The sequence below is a fragment of the Aquila chrysaetos genome, chromosome 7 (genome assembly GCF_900496995.4).
Source record: "Aquila chrysaetos chrysaetos chromosome 7, bAquChr1.4, whole genome shotgun sequence".
NCBI classification, from domain to species: Eukaryota; Metazoa; Chordata; class Aves; order Accipitriformes; family Accipitridae; genus Aquila; species Aquila chrysaetos.
Genome location: NC_044010.1, coordinates 11,069,739 through 11,091,586, shown reverse-complemented (window position 1 = coordinate 11,091,586; position 21,848 = coordinate 11,069,739). Strand labels below are relative to the sequence as shown.

General features: G+C 40.4%; 1 protein-coding gene across 23 annotated transcripts in view; it reads right to left on the bottom strand.

Annotated features, from left to right (window-relative positions):
- Positions 1-21,848, bottom strand: part of BBX (BBX high mobility group box domain containing) — a 143,251-nt gene that overhangs the window by 114,490 nt on the left and 6,913 nt on the right. For 4 of the 23 annotated variants that reach the window (XM_030019646.2, XM_030019650.2, XM_041124849.1 and 1 more), the window contains exon 3: positions 11,034-11,122. The exons of 16 other annotated variants lie outside the window; for them this stretch is intronic. The gene's annotated coding sequence lies outside the window, so the exon portion shown is untranslated. Of the gene's footprint in view, positions 1-8,221; positions 8,241-11,033; positions 11,123-15,136; positions 15,269-21,848 lie in introns of those variants that run through there. 3 more of the 23 variants (XM_041124847.1, XM_041124852.1, XM_030019654.2) reach the window with 3 other exon arrangements.

Below are 21,848 nucleotides of genomic sequence, written 5' to 3'. Positions count from 1 at the left end.
GCTGTGCCAGCCATAGCAGGAGATGAGATCAGCCTCCGTGGCAGCACAAGCGAGAGAGGAAGCAAGCACAGAAGAGAGGTCAGGTCCCTGCAGGTGGGCTGCCATCCCGTTTCTTGGCATATCCAGGTTATATTTTCCTCCATAAACACGCTTTCTGGAAAAGCGAGCAGGGCAGCAAAAGCGGCAGCGAAATCGTTTTCATTCAGTTTGACTTAAGAGCAAACCCAGCCTGACCTTTAACTGTCCTTACACTGCTTTAACCTACGGCTGCTCTCCCACCTCCGCAGCCTCCCCTCCCGCCCTTGCCCTCCATCAGAGGGGGCCCAGGCCCCCCACCCTGCCCCGGGGTGCCCGCCCCGCCGCAGGGGTACGGCACACCAGCACACACCACCGCTTTGGCAACAGCCGGGCCTGGCACAGCCGCCCCCGGGAAGCAGAGCTGCGAGGAGGACGGCTGGCCCCAGCCAAGGCCATCGCAGCTGTGAGCGAGGACTGAGGACTCCTCCCTGGAAACGCGAGGGGGGGTGGGCATGCCAGCAAGAAAGCGCCGTGTAAGTACAGTACCCAACGTGCAAATCCAGCAAATAAAATTTCCAGTCATCCCCGTGGGTTTATGAGATGTCACCCAATCTTTAGCTATTCTTTTGTTTCACCAACAAGCAATTCCTCTGAATGACTGCAAACAAACTGAACTCAAGGTGCTTCTGCAAAACAATTAATTAGCCTTGGCTAATTGCAAACTCACTTGAAAAAAACCCCGTATCATTTCATCTCCAGTAATAAGTGTTTCTTAGGATTTCATACACCAGAGCATCTCTCGTGATGATGTCCACCCTTATCCAAAGACCTGACATCAAAGCCGGACGTGTGAATCAGTGGCTATCACATGGTCTTCTCTTAACTAAGAGTTTCTCTAAGTTTTGCCAGCATACTATCTAAAACTAAATGAGTCATTTTTCTCATTCAATCAAAAAAAAAAAAAAAAAAGGCGCTCTTTCTTCTCTGGTCTGTGGTTTCTCCCCCCAGTGTTTGTGTGGGACTCTAAAGCTAAAAAAAGTTTCTATTATGCAACACTTAACTATAAAATAACACAAAACGGATTACCAACATTCAAAATCCATATTTTACTTCAAACACATAACCCCCCCCCAAAAAAAACAAAACCAAACTTTTTTTTACATTCTATGCTCAGCCACCAGAAGTCAATGCACTATGTAAAGTACTGATTGATGCACATATAAATACAGCAAACCTCTTCATCAAGGAAAATCATACAGGTTTCTTGCATTCAGGTCTAAAACACATCTATGGGATACCATAGAAGAGGATGGGTCTCTTCCTGCCACTCCAGCATGAATGCAAGGAACACTGATACCAATCTACATGTTAGCTACCTGCCTGTATAAACACAGTAATACCATTAATATATTGGCCCTTCTGTAATATACAAGAATCTTTTTTTTGTTTTTAATTGACAGAAAGAAAAGGTTTAAGATAGGCCACTTGTTACCAAAGGATGCAATGCTTTATAGACCCAAACTAAGTCTTTGGTCTATGTAGAAGAGCAACAAACACTCTAGTTGTTGGCATACAACACCAGCTTCCCAGTAACACAAATTCTCCTATTCCTGCATCTGTCCTGCACTCTAAGTTAAACACGGGTTAACAATAACAGCTATTTACATGAAAACCTTATGCTGTGAAACGTGGCGGCTGCAGAGCTGACCCACTGGTACTTTTGCTACCGATGCCTTTTAAACTGCCACAGAAAGGTACGATGGCCCACGGGAGACAGTAAAACTTCTAGCTGCTGCTGTTAAACTTTAGAAGAGTCATCAGTTGCGTCCCTGTGTCTCTCACCTAGCCAACCACCACCGCTGCTCTCTGGGACCCTGACTGGTACAGCCCAGGAGAATGAAGGAGAGCGAAAGCAACTGCTAGCTTTGGTGCTGAAAAGACCTGAGAAAGGGCAGGTGCAGTCCTCTAGGAGCAAGAGGCTGCTGTAACAAGCAACCTGGAGAAGTTCAACATCTTCTCTGACATTCACGTCCTTGTCAAAGCAATTCCACTATTGTAATTTGATCTTCTGACTTGGGTGTAGATGTGGGTTTTGAACTTAACTGCATCACTTGTAGACCAATGTGGTATTCAAACCACACAGACATAGTAATTCCCTGTCAATGGACACTTATTTAAGTCTTCAGCATACTAAATGCTGTATTGATTATTATTCTTTTTTTTTTTTAGTTCTATTTTTTCTATAAGAGAGTGGAGGGACGATAGGGGAGAATGTTAAACACGGCCTTGAAGGATTATGTTGGTATACAAGCACAAGGCTTGGCCCGGTAATTGGAGCACTAGCTAGTCAGCCATCACATTTACAGTTTCTTTTAATTTGGACATACCTGACTTCCTTGAAGTCACTAAAAGACCCGCTTGATCTATTTAAGGAATGGGTACTAAATAGATACTAAACTGAATGGCACACACTAGATACTTGAGATAAACACAGGTAACTTGGCCTCAGTGTTGACTTACTTCTGTATTTCACATACATTCCCAAGGACTCTAGTTTTCAATTACAGCTTCTTTAAAGAAAGGCAGAAGAGCAGGGCAAAAGTTCTACTCTGACCACCAAAGGCAATATGGTCATCCTCCCCTGCCTTCCCCACTCCTATAAAACCCAAGAAAAATAATAATAATCTTAGCCCCAACTAGTTTTCACTTTCACCAATGAAACTTAAAATAAATACCAAGTTAACTGAATAATAATTTCCCAAGAGAAAGTACTAATTTCAACATCCAGTGCGATAAAAGAAATCCATAAACAGGATTTGCAACTTGCTAGTGTAGGAAAAGTTGTTACTGCAGCCTAACCAGATTTTGCATTTTGAAGGAATGTCCAAGACATGCCCCCACTGCATACGGCACCAACTGTCAGTGACTGGACCCAAAGACTCCAGATGGTTTCAGCAGCCCTATGCTCCTAAACACAGAAACCTGATTTAGACCAACTAATCGAGTACAAGGAACTAACTACAGCAGCCCTGCCCAGCTCTGCATAAGCTAATTTCCCCTTACTTGTGCAGGCTAAATTAGCACGTACAGAGCTCCATGCTATCACGGCCAAGCCACTTCTGACACTTGTTCTACCTTATTGGAAGCACACTGAGGTAACTACAAAACACAGTGGTCTACAATGTAGACATACCCTTAAGGTTTGAGATTATGCTAGGTTTTATCCCTAGGTGGGATTTTAAAATGCTACATTTTAACAAGGTGCTTCCAAAATGTTGGTAGTAAAGAATCTTGAGTTTTTCTTTAAAAGACCCAACTCTAGATGTCAAAATCCCTCAAATCCAACTGCAAATCAGACTTGGAAGGGATGCAGATAACTCTTAACTTTGTTAGTAAACAGGCAGTACATATTTGCCTGTTTGGCTGGCTGGACTCTTCAGTTGAGTTTGGCATTTACCAGAGGCCAGTGATGCCCTGCATTCCCAAGAAGGTCATGGAGAAGAGGAAGCACTCGGCACCTCAGTAGGCGATTTGGTGGATGGGACGACTCCCAATTGTCCCTGAATTAACTAAAATCAACAGAATAGTTGAGACATTTAAGACAGCGTTTGGCAGATAGGGAAGACCCCAGGTTTTCTTGAAGAAGATATTTACACTGGAGAGGCACATTGCCTGGGTAGTCCTCTTCACCTCCCACCTTTATTTCCTCTAGTAATACTGAGATTAATTTGGAGTTATACAGCAATTGGCATCAATTGCCAAACTATGCAGTAATCTTTACTAGGCCTCCCAGTTCACTGTAATAATTTTAAGTACACCACAAAGCAGAAATCTCTCATGATCATTTGTTTGTCGCTGCTGAGAAATGCCACCCAGCATCCACTGTTCTTTGGAAAGCTACCACTCTGCCCAATAAGACATGTCACTATACACTCTGGAGCCTTTTTCTGTATTGACTCTGCGGTCGAATTAAAGCAAGTTGCTTGCACTACTCTTTCTACCCCTGGCATTATCATGATCACGGACCTTTTGTGCATAAAGAAACTTAAGAATCAAACTTTACCTTGCTATAGTATTCTGAACGTGCAGTGGTAGCAAACTCTGTGCAAGCCACATTAAGGTCCACGTGTTTGTAGCATGCAGGAACTACGCTTAAAGAACACTCGTGAACACAGACACCTTGGTAATACCTGATCTCCCATCTTGATGTTTAAAACTGATTTATTCCATCATATTTGCATACAGATGGGGAGGGGGAGTTGAGTATTTCAAGTCAACATAAGTGACCCGTTGCTTCTGAGTTGCAATGGAAATGAGGCATCTAACTCACTTGCATGACTGAAAATCTCAAACAGAAGTAATGACAGATACAGCTAAGTTTGTTTCAATAAGCACCAACTGCTTAATAATTCACAGCTGATAGTAATTTAATTTAAATACTGATAGTCGGTCCAATCCTGTTGGTACATAACTGTGTAAATCACGTGCCTTTTCAACTGCATAGAACAGATTTCAGTAGTGTGCTCATCAAATGCTGAATCCTTGCTTAATTATTTACTTTCCTAATCATTATTTTAGGATGTTTATGTAAGAACCAAAATCCTTTTCAAATTACAAGCAAGTGAAAGGTGTAACCATTGGAAAACACAAAATTTTCACTCTGAAATTGTATCGTCTGACTGCATCCACTAACTAAAATTATTCAGGTCAGCCCTAACAACAAAGATTTTCCTAAATTTCATGCATTGCTGCAAATAGCGGTATAAAAAGAAATGCTTCTGAAGCTCCCATATTTTGGCAAGACAATGGTATATACTACTCCTTTATGGCAGCTGCTGAAAACACTCATGTCTACATCTTGTCCTGCCACCTCTGTCAGTAAAACGATGTGTAGGTATTTTACTGGACAATGCATGCTAGTGCAACAAGTCTGTAAGTCACTACAGAACTGATTTTAAATGTTCTCAACTTAAGTTGCTTCCATCATTGCTAAAAAAAGAAATAACACTATTTCATATACAGGCATGGAAGAATTTTCACTCAATTCACCTCATATGGCTATTCCAGATACCCCCATCACAAATGCTTACATTCTTTTTCTACAGCATAATGACAAGCAATTGACACAAAGTGGGATGGGAGAAACTGAAATTCTGTGTAAAAGCTGAATTATTTTTACTCCTAATACCTGTCTACTGGTTAAGAAAGCTACCTATTCTCAATTTCACTGTAGTCCTACTGAATTGCATTGTCTGTCCACATAAACAGGGTTGTCCAATTCCCAAAGATACCTGGCTAATATACAGATCTGTCCTCTCATTCAAAAAATAAAAACGGACATTTACTGATTTAAAATAAAATCTCTTAACACAGATCAAGAGATTCACAAGTCTCCAAACCAACACTTTGTTGTCCACTGAATCAGGGCCAATCACTTCATCTTACTACTGTTTTGTTCAGTGTTACTTCTGCCAACTAGAACCCTAAAGTCCACAGATTTCTTCTAAGGCAGGCCAGAGAGATTTTACAAAAATGAGAGACTCAGAACTCAAAGTGCAAGGTTAAGCAAGCATGAGCATATAACCACAGGTCTCAAATCATGCCTTTGATAAGACATACTTGATTAACCCCCTTGCTCTTTTGCAGTGCTTTACATCCTGATCACATAATGTTTCAGGAGAGTGCTGACCATCAGCAGGTGAGGGGAAACAAAAGCAAGAAAAAGTGAAACAAAAACTCCAGCAGCCTAAAGAAAGATCGAGGCACTGGGAAGAGAAAAGAATACCTTTCAGCCTTCTGCTCAATATACTAGCCAACACAGTCTCAATAGTTGGGATGAGCTATTTTGATTACTTCCAATAATCCCCAAGCTTGGATACTTTTAATGCCATTTTTATTCTTCAAAGTTTCCAAGGAAAAACATCTCTATGGTCTCATTAAAGCAGCAGAGAATTCCCTTACTTCCGCAGTCCCTCAGCCCCAGCTGCTGTGTCCCACCTCGTGATCGGCATTCCCACGATGTCAAGGTGAGTTTGCAAGTTAGAGAAGCTTACTGCCAATTTGTTAAACTGTGAACCTCATATGCCAGCAAGTTCCTGCATGGCTTCATCCCTGCTCTCCATTCACAGCGATGATGCAAATTACAAGCAAATTACCACCGAGTGAAAATAAAGGTCCTTTTTGTTGACAAAGTAAGAATGCTTGAACTTTCTCTTTTGAAATAAGATTCTTGAGGATAGAATCTCATTCATTTGCCCAAATTATTCAGAAGTCCAAGTAACACCTATACAAGGTCGGGTTTTGAAATTTGGGTCTAACTTGCTCATGATTCAAATGCATGCAACTAGCAAAATCAGTTTATTACCTTTACCTTCCTTCAGACCATGGCTCTAGTATAGAACAGTTAGCTCCTGCCACCTTGTGGGACTCCATGGATTTCCCTGAAAGCCTGTTTCAGCAGCAAGCTAGTCACTTAAAACAAATAAAACATGCAGGAGTTACTTTCCTTGTGTTTCACCATGGTGAATGTTAAAATAAGAGAGAAATATTTATGGAGAGGGTACACCATTGTGATTATTTTCTGGTTCATTATTCCAAGCATTGTTTATATAGTTGAACTGCTAGATATAGTAATATTATGGAGGGTGTTTTAAATATTTAAATATCTGTCAAGAATCCCAAGTTTTGGAAGCTCATGCATCTTGAGTTTAAAATAACACTATGATCAAATACTTGTCACCAGTAGTAAATTTCACATATTTGAAATAGATTCCACATAGAAATAATAGGAATTTAGGCTGAAAATCCTTGCAGTGAGGTGCAACTTCGGAACCCATAATAATCTCAGTCTTACAAAGAATTATGCATGTGCTTAACTTTTAATATGGTGATAACACATGCCCAGTTCTCCCAAGAGATCTGATTACAAGTGATTGCTTTTTAACTGCAATTTGACTTTCTGTATTATGTTCTTCCTCTTATCCCCCTCCACCCCTATGATACATGGCCAACTTAATGAATGAGTGAAGTTCTCCAAAGAATTGAGACAACTGGAATGGAAGAACTTTTTCAACACAGTAACAAGCACGTGAAGATCCATGGATCTCTGTCCTCATGTCTTACATGTTGTCTACTGCCTCTCAGACAGGTAACTCGTCACACCTACTTTGTGGAGGTGCAAGAGACAACAGCAGCTGCAAACAATAGAGAGATGAGGTTCTCTTATTTAAGCAAAACTTCTGCTGCTCCAGATCTCAAAAATGAGAAAGCACAGAGGAGTGCAGATGATGTGACTCCATGAACCTGATCAACAGCCTCAATGAACCTGCTCCTTTCCATTCTGAGCTAAGTGATTTGTTACAGATGCACAGAAATGCAAAAACAGTTATGGAGCACTTCTCCCCATCATCCCACAACTGCTCCACTGAACCTGGTGGAGATCTATCATGCTATGTACTTGATGTCAACTGTAGCAAACTTCTCGGAACTTTGTTCTGGTAAAGGAAAAACTGTCAACAGACTCAAAACAGGAACAACTCTTCCTGATGTCACAAGCAAATCATCTCTAGTAAAGGCCTTACTAGCTCATACAAAAACTCAAGAACAGTAATTGCAGATCCACAGCCAAAGGAAATACAGCAGGAATGTCCTCTCTCATCCATAAGCAATATGCATTTTTGCTGAAGAGTTACAAATTATCAGGCAATTACAAAATATCAGGCAATGAATCAAGTTGGTACAGTATACCTGAAGGACAGATATTTTGTGTTCTTGAATAAAAAGTTTTATGATCTCACAAGCTTCCCTGGTAATTTCACAAGTGGGGTTGTCTCTGATAGCCATCATATTCCTCCCCCACCATGTCCTCCTGTATACTCTTAAAGTCCTAGTAGCCATACAATTAACTTAGAAGCCAAAGTTCAGAGGTGTCCGTGACAATCTCCAACCACACCTCAGCTCCAGTACTGAGAATCCCTCCCAGACTGAACTGTGTCCTGACTGTCTGGAAGACACCAAAATGCTCCTTACAGTTGTCCTTACCCATCCCAACCTCCCCTACAGGAAACCCAGACAAACAGGCAGGGAGCTCTAGAAGAGTCCTCAGCCTGGATGATCAGGGAATCAGAACTGCAGGGCATACCCTACTTGCCCCAGATACAACTAACACCTTGCAAGGACAGCCCAGGTACCACTATACTCTTACCTCACTCTGGGTATCAGGAATACAGACATCCCGTCACGAGTTATTTGGTTCAGCCTTTTCCCTGCTCTGGAGTACCATGATGTTAAGTCAGTCTCACTGTAACTGCAGACATGTATCTAAGAGCCACCTTCAGTCCTTGGCTACAGAAAAAAAGAAATAGCATGCTCTAGCACCAGAACGGATCAGATCTAACACTGCAGGTCTCAATAACACCATAAAGCATGAGAGGAAAATACTAGGACCCTACAAGAAATTCCACTTCGATGGAAGTGAATCATATCCTGCCATATCCTCTTATTCCCACTTTGTTTCTCCACTAGTCCTATATTCTGCAGTATCACCAATGCAGTGGGAAGCCTGAGCTTTCTGCTTGCCTACATGCCCACAGCAGTCTAACTGCAGTACCAGGGAGTTGAGCTTCTACCTTATTCTTCAGGATGGTTTGAAACCAGTGGTAGCACAGACACTTCTCATACTCTGACTAGAAGTCCTCTCCTTGGCGAGTGTAACTTAGTTGGACCTGATAGTAACAGCACTCCCAAGCAGCAACAGACTGAAAAGTACCTGATTATTTTCAGTTCTCACTGCTGTCCACAGCATTCTGAACACCAGCAGCAAAAACTGACCAGCATTAACTTTGCCTGAAGTTGCAAATTCTCTAAGGAGCCAAAAGCATCTGGTCCAGGTAAAGGAAGCGTCACGGCATGGCTTCAGCCTGGTTCCCATCTGAAACACTACTGCTTAGCTGTCAGGGTAAGATTTGTTTTACTTTTTCTCAGAATATTTATTTTTCTGCAAAACCATTATTTGGCTTTTGCAAACTTTTGTTGAGGGAACTTTCCAAGCAGTTACATAAATTAATTACTTTATTCATGCATTAACTGGAGGAAGAAGTATTAAAAAAACCCAACAAACACTATTGGGCCACTTACCCCTTCTGTTTTTATTTTATCTACACCCTTATTGATCTCCCTTTGCTGTCAACTGTGTAGCCTTACATTTTAAGGAGAAAAGAGGAAAGTTCTGAATAATTGTCTCTATTTCTTGAGAAACATCTCTAAAAAGCACTCAGGTTGCAGAATTTACAAACTCCTGTATGTAACAAGTCTTATCAGATTTCCAAAAGGACCCTTGCTGCTTCATAAACCAGAATCCACAATCAGATCCATCTTCACCGATTGTTTCACTGATGCCAAGCCACAACAGCTTACCCAGAACTGTGCACGTGCCCAAGGATCTGTGCCAAAATGTCTCAGAGCAGGATCAGGTCCCTGTAAGATTAGCTGCATGTAGGACTTCAATCCTGCAACTGCAATAGCTCAGGGAGACTGCTATGACAGATGCATTGCAGGACTGGGCCCTAAAATAATCAAGTGTATAAAGATCTTTGTCCTCTCCACAACTGAAGCACAATTCTTAAAAACCAACGGAACAAAAAACTTTTGTATTTGTGAAATAAAAAAATCAATTCTTTGGACAGCAAGCAGGACCAGCGTTCTTCAGGCCAAGCTCCTTAAGATCTATAGGCTGTTCCCTAGTTTTTGTTTTGTCAGGGTTTTTTTAGAAGTTGTTTTTCAGTTGCTTTTTTTCTTGAAGATAAATATTTTTATTTTAGTAAAATTCTTTCCCATCCTCCTCAGATGAAAACCCCACACGGCCCTTTGTCTTAAAGATAACCACAACACAGGAAAAACTCTGTCAAAAAGATGCAAGTTTGGCAGCATTTAAAAAAGGGTCAGCAGTTGAAAAAACTGATAGTGCTGGCCAGAACTGTAGAGCAAGGATGGGGGGTAACTCCCTTGGGATCTACAGGTTTTTACTGATTATCTTCTTAGCTTTCTATCATTTTATTTCACAGTATAGCACACAGATGGCTGGATTTGAAATCAGAAGGTGAACAAGATATTAAGAATTTTCTGTGAAATCGAGTTCTGGTATGCTCAAGACTGTACTAACTGAGAAAGTGGAACATGCTTTAAACCCTAGGCTGGCACAGAAGTCCATAGCTCTGAACAGTAGTAGCCTAAGAAAAGAAAGCACAAGATCCATGGATTCTCGATCTAATCTGCTTTAAAAGACAGTCATTAGGCTTCCTTGTAGTTTCATTGCAGGTCAGTAACAAATTTAAACTTGGGACCTGAACTACAAAGTGCCCCACAAAACCCCATATTGCCGACTTCCTTCAAGACCACTTGCGCCAATGCTTACAGCAAGAAGCTCAGGCTAGAGAGCTGAACTGAACACTCTGAAATATATAAGTACAGACCAAGCCTGGCCTAAGAAGTCCTTTTGAGCAGTAGGACATTTTAGCTCATGCCTGGAACCAGCATAAATACATTTCTATCACCTTTACACATCTTGGACCACGTAACAGAACATGCTTATGCATCCTTGCAAAAGTCACTTTCAGAGAAGTAAAAAGAATGGAGGGCAATATTCACACAGCACTGAGTTAAGAAGACACCCTGGGTTGGAAGAACAAAACACCAGGTTCAAAAGCTCTGACCTACAAGGTTAGGTTTCTATCATGCAGCACAAGCTCTTGAACGCAGAAGAATTCTGAATTGAACTTGGATGTTAACAGATTTGCTAAGTTCACAAATACTTAACCAGTAAGCCTGAAATCAATACATGACAGTTCAGTATCATTTTTTTCACCTACCAATACGGAAAAGTAATATGTGCATATACACAGGGCAGATGTTTTAGTCATGAAGAGGTAGCTGGTGTAATAAATTTGACAGTGACGTAGAAACTTGCACAAAGTTCAGGAGTTCTGTACTTGGCTCTGCCACAAGCCATCTGGTCTTACCTGAACATCCCTGGGTCTACTCTGCAATCTGCAAAACAGGGTTGGTAACACTGGTTCTGAAATGTTTGTAAAATGTAGTTAGTTGATGCCTGTAAAAGTACACAACAGGAGAGCAAAGTATTATTACAATCTAATAATGTGCTGTTTAACAATATACGTAACACATAAATGACAACACCGCCTGTGTTCTACAGTACACACTCTCAAAGACTTTGTTTATATACCTATATTCATGTGAAAATGAACTGTTTTGACTCTCTGGTAGGATGAAAAGCTGAAAGTCAACCTGAAGTCCATCTCTCTAGAGAAAGAAGGAGGCATATTTTCTAGATCTTCACAAACATTAAACGAAACTGAGCCTCAGCGTAAAACTTTCCCCAAGTACTGTCACACCACCACAATTAATGGAACTGCTGTTTTACCCTATGATAGGGCCAACACATGGTAATTTAAAAAAAAAAAAAAAAAAAAAAAAAAAAATCTGGACAATTCTTCTCAACTTTCTGCCCTGCTACTCAGAACCAAGTTTTTGTTCCAGAGATTGCACAACACTTTACAAAGAAGAAGCCACCACCATCCCAAGTTCGTAAATGGAGAAACAGACAAAGAAAGAGGAAGTGATCTGCCCAAAATCATGAAGCAAGTTAATAGTAAAAACTTCAGGACCAGTGGGGTCTTTTTCCTGTTGCATGCAGCACAATTTTCACCCTTTGCCAGAATCCTGGAAGGAAGTGCTAACGTTTCATTTGCTTGCTAAAATGTAAGTGCAGAGTTGGAATGTATTTTCACCCATCCCTCTGCCTATATTTGAGCTTAAATAGTAAATTGTACTAGATAGAGCATTGCGTATGCCCCGGGTCATATTTCAAGAAGTTCATTCAGTGTCTGGAACACATTTTACTAGAAACTCACTCCAAGATCACTCTTCTTCACTCCTAGCACCACCAGAGTATAATTTATGCATTATTCTATGAATTTGTCTACCTTTGAAAATCATCGTTTCAGCTATACGAGAACACAACTGGAACAAGTACTACAGCAACAGGATACTAGTCTATACCTAGCAAGTGATTTTTTTGTGTGCGCGTGCTTCACTTATACACTAGTTATTATACCAGCGCTACCTCGAGGGACAAAAAAGCAAACTTGCAGAAATGCAAGCACACCCTTGTTAAAGGGATTTTAGTGGGTTTTTTTTAGTCTCCGTAGCTGAAAAAGTTGTAGTGACATACTGTACCTTTATTCTAAGGTTACTGCATCCATGCTCATACTTCCACCCACATTTGTACAACAGTAAAATTCACACCAATCACCAGTATCATTATACTGGTAAAGTATTGATGATCCTTAAAGAATCCTCAGTGAGATTCACGAAGGTTTTCTTATAAGTCGAAATTTATTTCCACTGAAGTCAATAGCAAAGTTCTCACTGAGCTCAGCATGACAGTGATTAGACCTAATGGGGCACAGCTCCTGGGTAACAGCATAGCTCCTTTTTGGATGGGAGGTGGGGGACTCACACACATGGTTAGCTGCCCCTGTCACTTTTGGGGGGGGGGGGGGAGAAATACCTGGGAAAGTAACGCAATCCATTTGGCAGACAGTGAATAATATGTATGATACTTTGCAAAGGATATTCCCCTGCAGCTTACCTTATACAAACCTGGAGTGCTCGGACTAAGATAGCACACCTGCCTTTCCACTCCCTCTATGCTTGGCTAGAGCTGCCATGAATGCAGACTGCTTGGCAGCAACACTAGTTTGGTTCAGCACTAGCAGAAACGCTTCTGGTTATGAAGATACGATTTTCTGGAAGTTCCTGAGTATAAAACTGTTTCAAGAAAAAGACCGACCTGTCATCTAAGTATCGACTGTTGGTGGGATTATTTCACGAAGTTGATCCATCTGACTAACTCTCCAAAGCAAAGGCAAAAAAGTGAGCTTTAATTGTAGTGATGGGACCAAACCCCCCCCCCCCCCCCCCCAAAAAAAAAAAAAAAAAAAAAAAAAAAGGAGTGAGGGTGTCTCATTCTTCTGATCAAGTGTTACTGATGTAGTTACAGCAATATTTTAAACACACACTGCTCCTAGCTGGTTTTGCCACAATCCCCATGACTAATGCAGCCAAATTCTGTTCAGCAGCCTCGGTGGAATTGCACAAGCTCACACCAACTCTGAATTCAGACCAAAGTGAATTTTATATCCAGATTTTTTAGCCTGACCAGTAGCCCATTCCAGTGTAACCTAGCAGGAAAAAACACTGCTAAGCACATGCTGAGTAACAGGCTTCTCTGAGACATCTCAGACAGAACACCCCCAAAGATACCAATTCTCCTGAGGAAATCTTGGCTCAAATACTTATTTTTTGAAAGGGAAGAAAGCCTCAACATTTCACATGTTGGGGGGGGGGGGGGGGGGGGTAGTTAGAAAAAGAATAGTTCAATCCTATGGAAATGCAATAACTATAAAATCAGCTGCATTTGTAAAGCATTCCGTTTAAACACTAATGCTAAGCAAGAGCTAATTGTTTTAGGGTAGCTTCATAAAACATGAATGCTTCAGCAATAAACAGCTTCCATGAGAAAAGTTGCCTAAATACACAACTACTTTATTTTCTTACTGATCTTGTACCAAATGTATGTGAAAATGAAAATGACGACCCTTTCAGGATGAGTGATTCATCTTACTTTGGCTTGTTCTCATCTTAAGAAAAGGAGTGGGTAATACTCAGTAATCTTCCCATTTCAATTTTTTAAGGAAGGTTTTTTCTGTTTTTTTTCTTTTTAAAAAATTGACTGTTTTAAACATGTGACCTACAATAGCATTTTGACCTTTGCTTCGATTTTCTAATTTCTATTTACCTTTCTAATCTAATCTTTTTATATTTAGTTATACAAGACTACAATAACTGTTGAGACTTTGAATACCCTATATATTGATATGAAAGAATACAGAAAAACAGGACAAAGACAGATCATGAAACCTATGCTTGTGCTGGGGAGAGAAGCGCATAAAAACACTTCTTGAAGTGTGTAATTCCTCCTTGGGCGGGGGGGGCGGGCAAGCAAAATTGCAATATGTGAGTAGTTCGTATAACTGTGCCACCAGGCCTCAGGCACACTCTAGATTTCTGAGCACAACCTTTCTACTACCTGAGGTCTAACTCTGCATTCCTTAATGGTCACAGATACTGCTACACAGTTCCCCTGCTGCAGAAAAACTGCGTGGAGCTGCAGAGTCAATACATGTTATCAAGCTCTTTGACTCTGCCCAGATGCTATTAATATTTTGGTAGGGTGGGGGTTAGAATTCTTTACCTATGTTAGCCCACAGAGTTGCTATGACATATTTACCTTTTTTTTTTTTTCCTTATTCTTTCTTCATCTAATACATTAATAATACATTCAGCATCCAGTAACCAGCGTGGTTTCACTTTTTGGTTTCTGGACACCAGTGGTGCTAGATTCATTCCTGGAAGTTATAAAGTCCCCCTTCAACCATTAAAGTCACAGTCACATGCCACATAGTCTAGAGAAAAGCTTGCAACAGCAATTTTAAAATAATCACTTCAATTTTTTTTAACGTTAAGTACATATCTTTGTAAACAGACAGGTATCTGTTGATCTGTATCAGCTAGGAGCTATGGAGGGGGTCTAGCTCCCACAAATAAAAGGTTAATATGGCCACAGTATCACCTAGTGAGCTAGTCCGCATTCCTTGATGGCAGAAGATACTGCCCAAGGCATCTGTTATTACAAATAGAAACTTCAGATAATGGATACTGAAGTCGTCTGAGAAAATATATTCAGCTTAACAGAAACAGATACAGTTACAAATTAATCCTTTCTGAACAAAGAAATCAGATCCAAATTTTAATCAGATGTTATTGGTGCCAAATGTATTTTAATAAAAATACCTAATTATAAATTACCTTTCAATTATGACAAGCCAATGTTAAATTCTACTATAATATTATATAACTCAATTTATATTAGATTAAAATAAATTGCAAATGTTTGATGTCAAAACTGTAAACAAAGTTCAAATACTGAACAGGTAAGTCTTCATCGAAGGACCAAGAACAAGGTTTAGAACTAAGTTACCTGAAAGCAGTAACTTCCACTGCATTTGCAGAGAAAATGTATTTGCTCCGTAAGTCACTTAGTGGAGTTTGGTGCAAAGTTGAGAAACTAACTGGGAATTGAAAAAGCAAGATCACTTGTTCTCTTCCTCATCTGAGAAAGCAAAGCAGAGAAGTTTGAGTTTTACTAGTTCTAAAAGCTTGCGTTCGGCTACAGTAGAATTGGTTACCTTATTAGGGATAATATTTTACTTATATTTTAAGTGCAAACTCTATTTGCATTAACTTGTGTGTACGTGTGTGCTCGTGCATGAGTGTGGCTTTATTAAATAGGACATTTTTTAAAGGCCACAATTTAAAAAAAAGCACAATTTGTCATGTCCTAAATCAAAACTTTCTTAACAGTTGCCATCTAAATAAATGCATGTAAGTCAGGTAATCACTTAGAAAGTGTGCAAGCATACAGTGCATCCGCTGAACTAAGAAAAAAGTAGTGCCAAATGTAGTGTAAAGGCTATATTTAGCAACATATTTTAACAGTCGTCTACCAATAGAGATTGCTTCTGAGAAAACAAATACAGAAATACCAAAGCATAATGAGATTAAAAGCACAAATTTAAACCAAGTGTTTACTGACCAAAATCATTATTTAAATCAGTTCAGTAGGTATAACGGCAATGTCAAGGCAGCAGACACGTACAGAGGGGCTCACAAGGGCCAGGAATACGAAGTGTAAAAATCTCCCTGCTTTCGCTGTGCCTGCCCCCACTCCCTCCTTCAGCCCAGCTCAATCTCTGCAAAGCCTGTTAGCGCTCCACAAAACACCATCCCCCACTCACAAAGATTTTTTTTCTCTAGAATCCTTGAATAAGAACACATACTGTCCTCACTGAAGACCTGCACTGTGCCCTTCTCTCCTGAGACCGACTGCATGGGGATGTCTGTGATGACTGCCTCACCTCCCGTTTTGATGTCTCTCTTTCTGTCTCCGTAAGTGAAGAGTAACAGTAAACTTCAAATGCAGCCCTGCGAGTCCATCCAGGAAAGCAAAACTGTACACAGAAACTAGATCACCCGTGGCACAGAAACCAGCAGGACAATTCTTAGACAAAACAGTATCTGTCCAGTTTTCTCAGGTGCTTCCCTCCCCACACTCCAGCATCCTCTCGCTTGCGTCGGCCCCATCACCACACAGCGCAGCAAAACAGAAAGCTCAACAGGGACATCCTCGAGAGTCCACTTCACTATCTAAATAAATAATCCGTTTCCTCTAGACATGTCTCTCAGGAGGGCAGGATCTTCCTTTGCTGATTAAAAACCAGGAAGACTTTGCAGGCATGCAGGCCCAAAGCTTTGTTTGGAGCTCCCACCTGAACAACAGGCCACCCCTGAGTAACAGCAAACTAAGCGGAGATTTCAAAACCTGCAACTAAGCATCCAGATCCCTTCGACAGCTTCCTCCAAAGGAAACTGATGGTCCACACTGTGGTGAGGGCCCTCACACTGTGAGATTTTGCCTGGGTCACTTTTAACCATAGACTTTATTTACATTCTGCTGCTTCTGGTACACAACGCTGAGGTGAGACAGATGAGCAGAAGCAAGCACATACAAGAGATGCAAGGAAAATACTGAGTTACTACCAAGGGAAACACTTAAAAGATAATTTTCCCCTCATACGCACAAGGGCAATTCTCCCTCATATTAATGGGAAATGGACACATTCAACCAACCGTTACATTTAGCCATCCGTAATTTACTTCCCTTGTTTAAGGTTTTCTGTACTAAGAAATAATGTTTAAAACTTCCTCCCCTTGCTCTAGTTCTGACACTTGTGCTCTTTATTTAATCCAACAGTTTTAAAAGAATGGCACTGGAGCTTGTGCTCATGTTTTCAGCAGCGGAACCCATTTTTAATCAATAGAACAGAGGAAGTAAATTGTGAATAGTTACTTGCATTAATGTATTTGCTACCAGTTTTGTCATTCTTCATTTTGCAGACACCAAACTTCCCCCTATAAACACCTCTGTTTCTCCAAAAGCAGCTGGAAATTAATGATGCTATTTTTATTTTCTTATTAATTTGTATGCCATAGCTCTGTAATCAGTGCTGGATCATGCTGCAATTTTGCGTACTTGTTTCAAAATATATTATGAGCACTTGATGACTGATGTTTAACACAATGTATGAAAGAGTATCTTAAACAAATTAGAGGGAATAAATACAAATAAAGACACTTTACTTAAGTAAGAAAAAAAAAATTACAGACATATTCAAACAAGAGGTAAACCCTGAAACTTACAAGTTTGTGACACAGAGCACTCACTGATTAGAACTGAGCCGGGCAGGAAGTTTGCATTATTCAACATGAAATCTGGGTACAAAGAAACCTTTTGCAAAGAGAAAGAACATCTGAAGCCAGACTTACCAATGAAATGGAGGCAATAATGCTACTTCCTTCCAAATCCATCATCTCCAAACATTGATTTGCAGAACATCAGAATGTTTTCTTTGCCTAGCCATATAACCAACTTGGGAAGCAAACATACTTGAACAAAATGGCATACATGCCAAAAGATGTATCATCTACCAAACGGCATTCTCACACTTCATGCTCTTCTACCCTCTTCTTATTTATGGGAACTCTGCATATTTCAGCAATGCCTCTGTTCCCAGCTCCTCCTGCATTGCTCATCATCAGGTCAGGGACTGTCTATAAGCTTGTGCACTGATCACTCAGTACAACAGGTGCATGACCCTGGCAGGGCTATCTGCACATCAATAATTGAGAATAATGTGAAATCTGCAGCTTTTCTGAAGAATTACAGGCCGCCAGCAACTTCAGGCAGCAGATCTGTGAAGGGGTGCACATTGCTGATGCAGCTCTGGTTCTGGCTTTTTGTTCAAGAATCCAATTGCACAGTTGTAGCTGCAGGATTGAGCTCTTCAGTAGTTAGGACAAGATACATTGATGTCTCTGTACTTTACCCCATAAGGAAAATAAAATAAAATCAGCATGATGTGGTTCACTGTAGAACTGCTATTGCTCAAAGACCACTTGTGGAAAGCAAATCAAACACGGCCAACCACAAAAGTGCCTTTTACATCAACCTGGCAAAAAAGAGTGACTTCCTCTCAACTTTCACAGACAGATTTTAATGCAGAACATCACAACGTTTCAGCTCCACTGACTTTTGTGGAGTTACTTCACACTGAAGAGGCTAAAAGATAGGAAATGAAGTTCTCCCTCACTCCTTCCATTCTCTCCCAAGTTTTTCTTCATCCAGCTTCCTCTCCAAATCTCTTGTGATGTCGTTCTCTTAAATATTGCTTTGACAACCACAAAATAACGCGTCCTCTCACATACACAAACAAAAACCTAGGATTATTTGCTTCATAAAAGAACACACAGGCTGAAGAGTGAAGACTTAGTATTCTGCAGCAAGAGACATAATCCTAACTATTACCGTGTGACATGCCTTCCCCACTCCCATTGCTGGGTAACTCCTGATTGTGTAGGACATGGGTGCAAACAAGAAACAAAAAACCCAAAAACAACAAGAAAGAGACAGACAACTTCTGACGAGGCATATGTTTAAAAGTCCTTACACAGCTGGCAGAAAAAGTATGCTGGGGAAAGAACTGAAAGGTAAGGGTTCAAAGCCATTAACCCAACAGCATTAAAGTACTGCCTGGCACACTCAGCAGTACGGTGTAGTCACCAATACATGACCCAGCCCACCAGAGACCCAGGACCAGGTTTAAGCTTTCCTCACTTGAGTCCTGCCACGGGCCACTTCAGCTCTCATCAACAGTACCAAGGAGGAGCCCTTTCACGTGCGTGCTCGGCCCTGCCGCGGGGAACTCTGGGTTTCAGAAGAGCAGGACGAAGCCCCTCCTGAGAGCGCGGACAACAGAAATCTTCCTGTTGCTACAACTATGTAAGAGGAGAGTAACCCCACAGCCGGGCACGCAGTTAGTGTGGTTTCACAATGCCTCAAAGCCGACTCCTCAACAATTTGCTACATACATATTGCCTTTCAGAAATAAATAAATAAATAAAAACCAAAAAAACCCCCACCACCAAACAAAAATCACCAAACAGGCAGAGGGAAGACACACCTTCCCACTTGCCCTCAGCAAGGGAAGGTGTAGACAGGACTTGTTAAGCTTCCCGTCAAGAGAGCTTGAATTAAGTTCCATAGATCCCATGTTGTGCAAGTCCACTCAATTATTCTTCTTTCCTGAATGAGGCTCTTTGTGACACCAAGGGTCAATAAAATGCTGTTTCTTATTTTCAGCAATTGGTACGTTTTATAAAATCTCTTATATGGAAACACCCACGTAGAAGATTTCTGACAATAAAAATTCCATGCTTCCTAAGCAACTGATTTTCTTCGTGTAGTCTCATAAAATCCTGTTAACTTTCCTTCCCCTCGCTAAAAATTGGAATTTTGTTGTACTAGCTTTATTTGTACGCAGATATGCCTGAAGCTAGTTTATTTTCACATGTTGAATTGTCCATGCTCATAAGGACTTGCTATTACATTATGCATTTGTGTGCTATAAAGGAAAAGGCGTGAACGCTGGAAAGTGTCAAAACCATGCTTTTCCTCTCTGTTGATTCATCTTTTATGTAATCAAATTTATAAATATTAAAAATAATAAAATGCTGCTATCATTGTGAGAATACTACAATTAGGTCTATGTTTAGGCATTAAGTAAAGTATGCTCTCCTCCTCAAATACAACTCCTATTTTAAAATCAAAGTCAACCCATATGCTCAGGAACAAAACACTAGTAATCAGCATATCTGAAAATCTTACAGGATGAAATATGTTTAGCAGGTTTAGAAATAAAAGTTCAATTAGTAAGTTACTCTCTTTATGACAATACTGCTAGAGCGTCAAAGTAACTGCTTCTGTCAATTCCATGTTTCATAAGAAAGTTGTGATTCCGCATTAGATTACGAATATGAAAAATAATTTAATTGTGAAGAACTATTGCAGACCAACGCGTATTTTTAAAACTTTGCTATAAAAACCAATATCTTCATAAAATTAATACAAGGAAGTTAGTATAATAAATAGTGTAACATACACAGCAGCTTAAATACCACGTTTAGTGGCAAAAACTATTAAGTAAGCTCTCCACCTACTTTAGACTCCCCTGTCAATAAATATAACTGAATTGAAAGTCACTAACTTCACACTATTCTAAAGGTGTTTTGGGTTTTGGTTGGGTTTTTTTTTTTGTTTTTTTGGTTTGGGTTTTTTTTTTTTTTTTTTTTTTAAGTAGCATTATGAATGAAAGTTGAGTATTAGCAAAAGATGCTCACCTGGCACAGAATTCAGTGAGACTACTCACATGTCAAGACAGTTATCTACAGGAAGTCTTCAGAGTGGTAGCATACACCAAGGGAAAGGACACAAAACTAAGGAGTCAGATACAGATTTTATTCCATTCCCTGCTAATGCTAACCTACTAAGTGACTGCAGGCAAGCCTACGCTCCTTCACTGCTTTGTATCTCAGATGCCTAAAACAGGGATAAAAACGATGGTTCCTTGTTTTGAGGAGTGTGATTACAGTATGACTTACATACTTCACCAGACAGGACATAAGCACATGAATAAGGACATAAGGCTACAACTGCCAGTTATTAACAATATCATTATTATTGAGAGAGTAACGTGATTTTTTTTTTTTTCCTTTTCTAAGCAATGCAGTCAAACAGCAGCCCATGAAGCCATTCTTAAAGTTAGTGTAATTCTTATGCTGATTCAGGTCTCACCCCTTCTGAAACTGTCAAGAAGGTTGACAGCTGTAGGAGTCTTTTGTGAAGTTCACACGTCCACTAGTAACAGGCTCACCTAATTGCTCTCGGACAGAAACACTGTATCCTCACTGATCTTAAAAAAATAAAAATAAAACAATAAAAAGGAAGTAAATCCTAATAATCATTTGACATAAAACAGAATGAAAAAGCTTCTCACAATGATACACCAGGTAAGGGGGAAACATGGTAGAAGGAAAAGAATTAAAGTTAATACTACAGAAGTCAGAAATTTGACTTTTTCCCGTTTCTTCTCAAGAATATTTTGAAATACATACAACTGTTATTTCAATCCAGCTTTAGAAACTCCTAAGTAATAAAAGAAAAACATAAATTAAGGTTACAGTAAGGTAAAACACTGCTTTAGAAAAAAAAAACCAACTTAATTCACTCAGGAAAACTGCTCCAATATAGGGGTACCATATGATTTAATGATACAGGGAAGTATCATTAGTCTCCACTTGCAGGTGGCCAAGGGACATGTGGCTGTGCTTCCAGGAATAAACTCTGACCCTGGAAACCACCAGCGGGGCCATGGCAGTGCCACTGACTCCACCGACGGCTGCGGCAGGCCACCCCAAGTGGCAGTGCATGGGAATTCCAACTTGGGTCCAAAATTTGGAAAGCAGCCTCTGGTTTTGACTGCATCGCTTGTCAGAGCTCACAGAGACAGCCTGTGGCACACCCAGAAATTAAAATCAGAGCTTCATTTCAGTTCCAACTGTAATTTACAATACCTGCCTCCACCAACGAGCCACCTTCAGATAAAGAGGGAGGCCTGAACACTACATGTGCCACGTACCGTCGAAAGAGAGGCAGTGTTTCACCGCCCAGGTGCCCAGATTTCACTGCAAGTGCATTTACAACCTTCACACTACAGCAGAGCCTTGCACACCGCAGG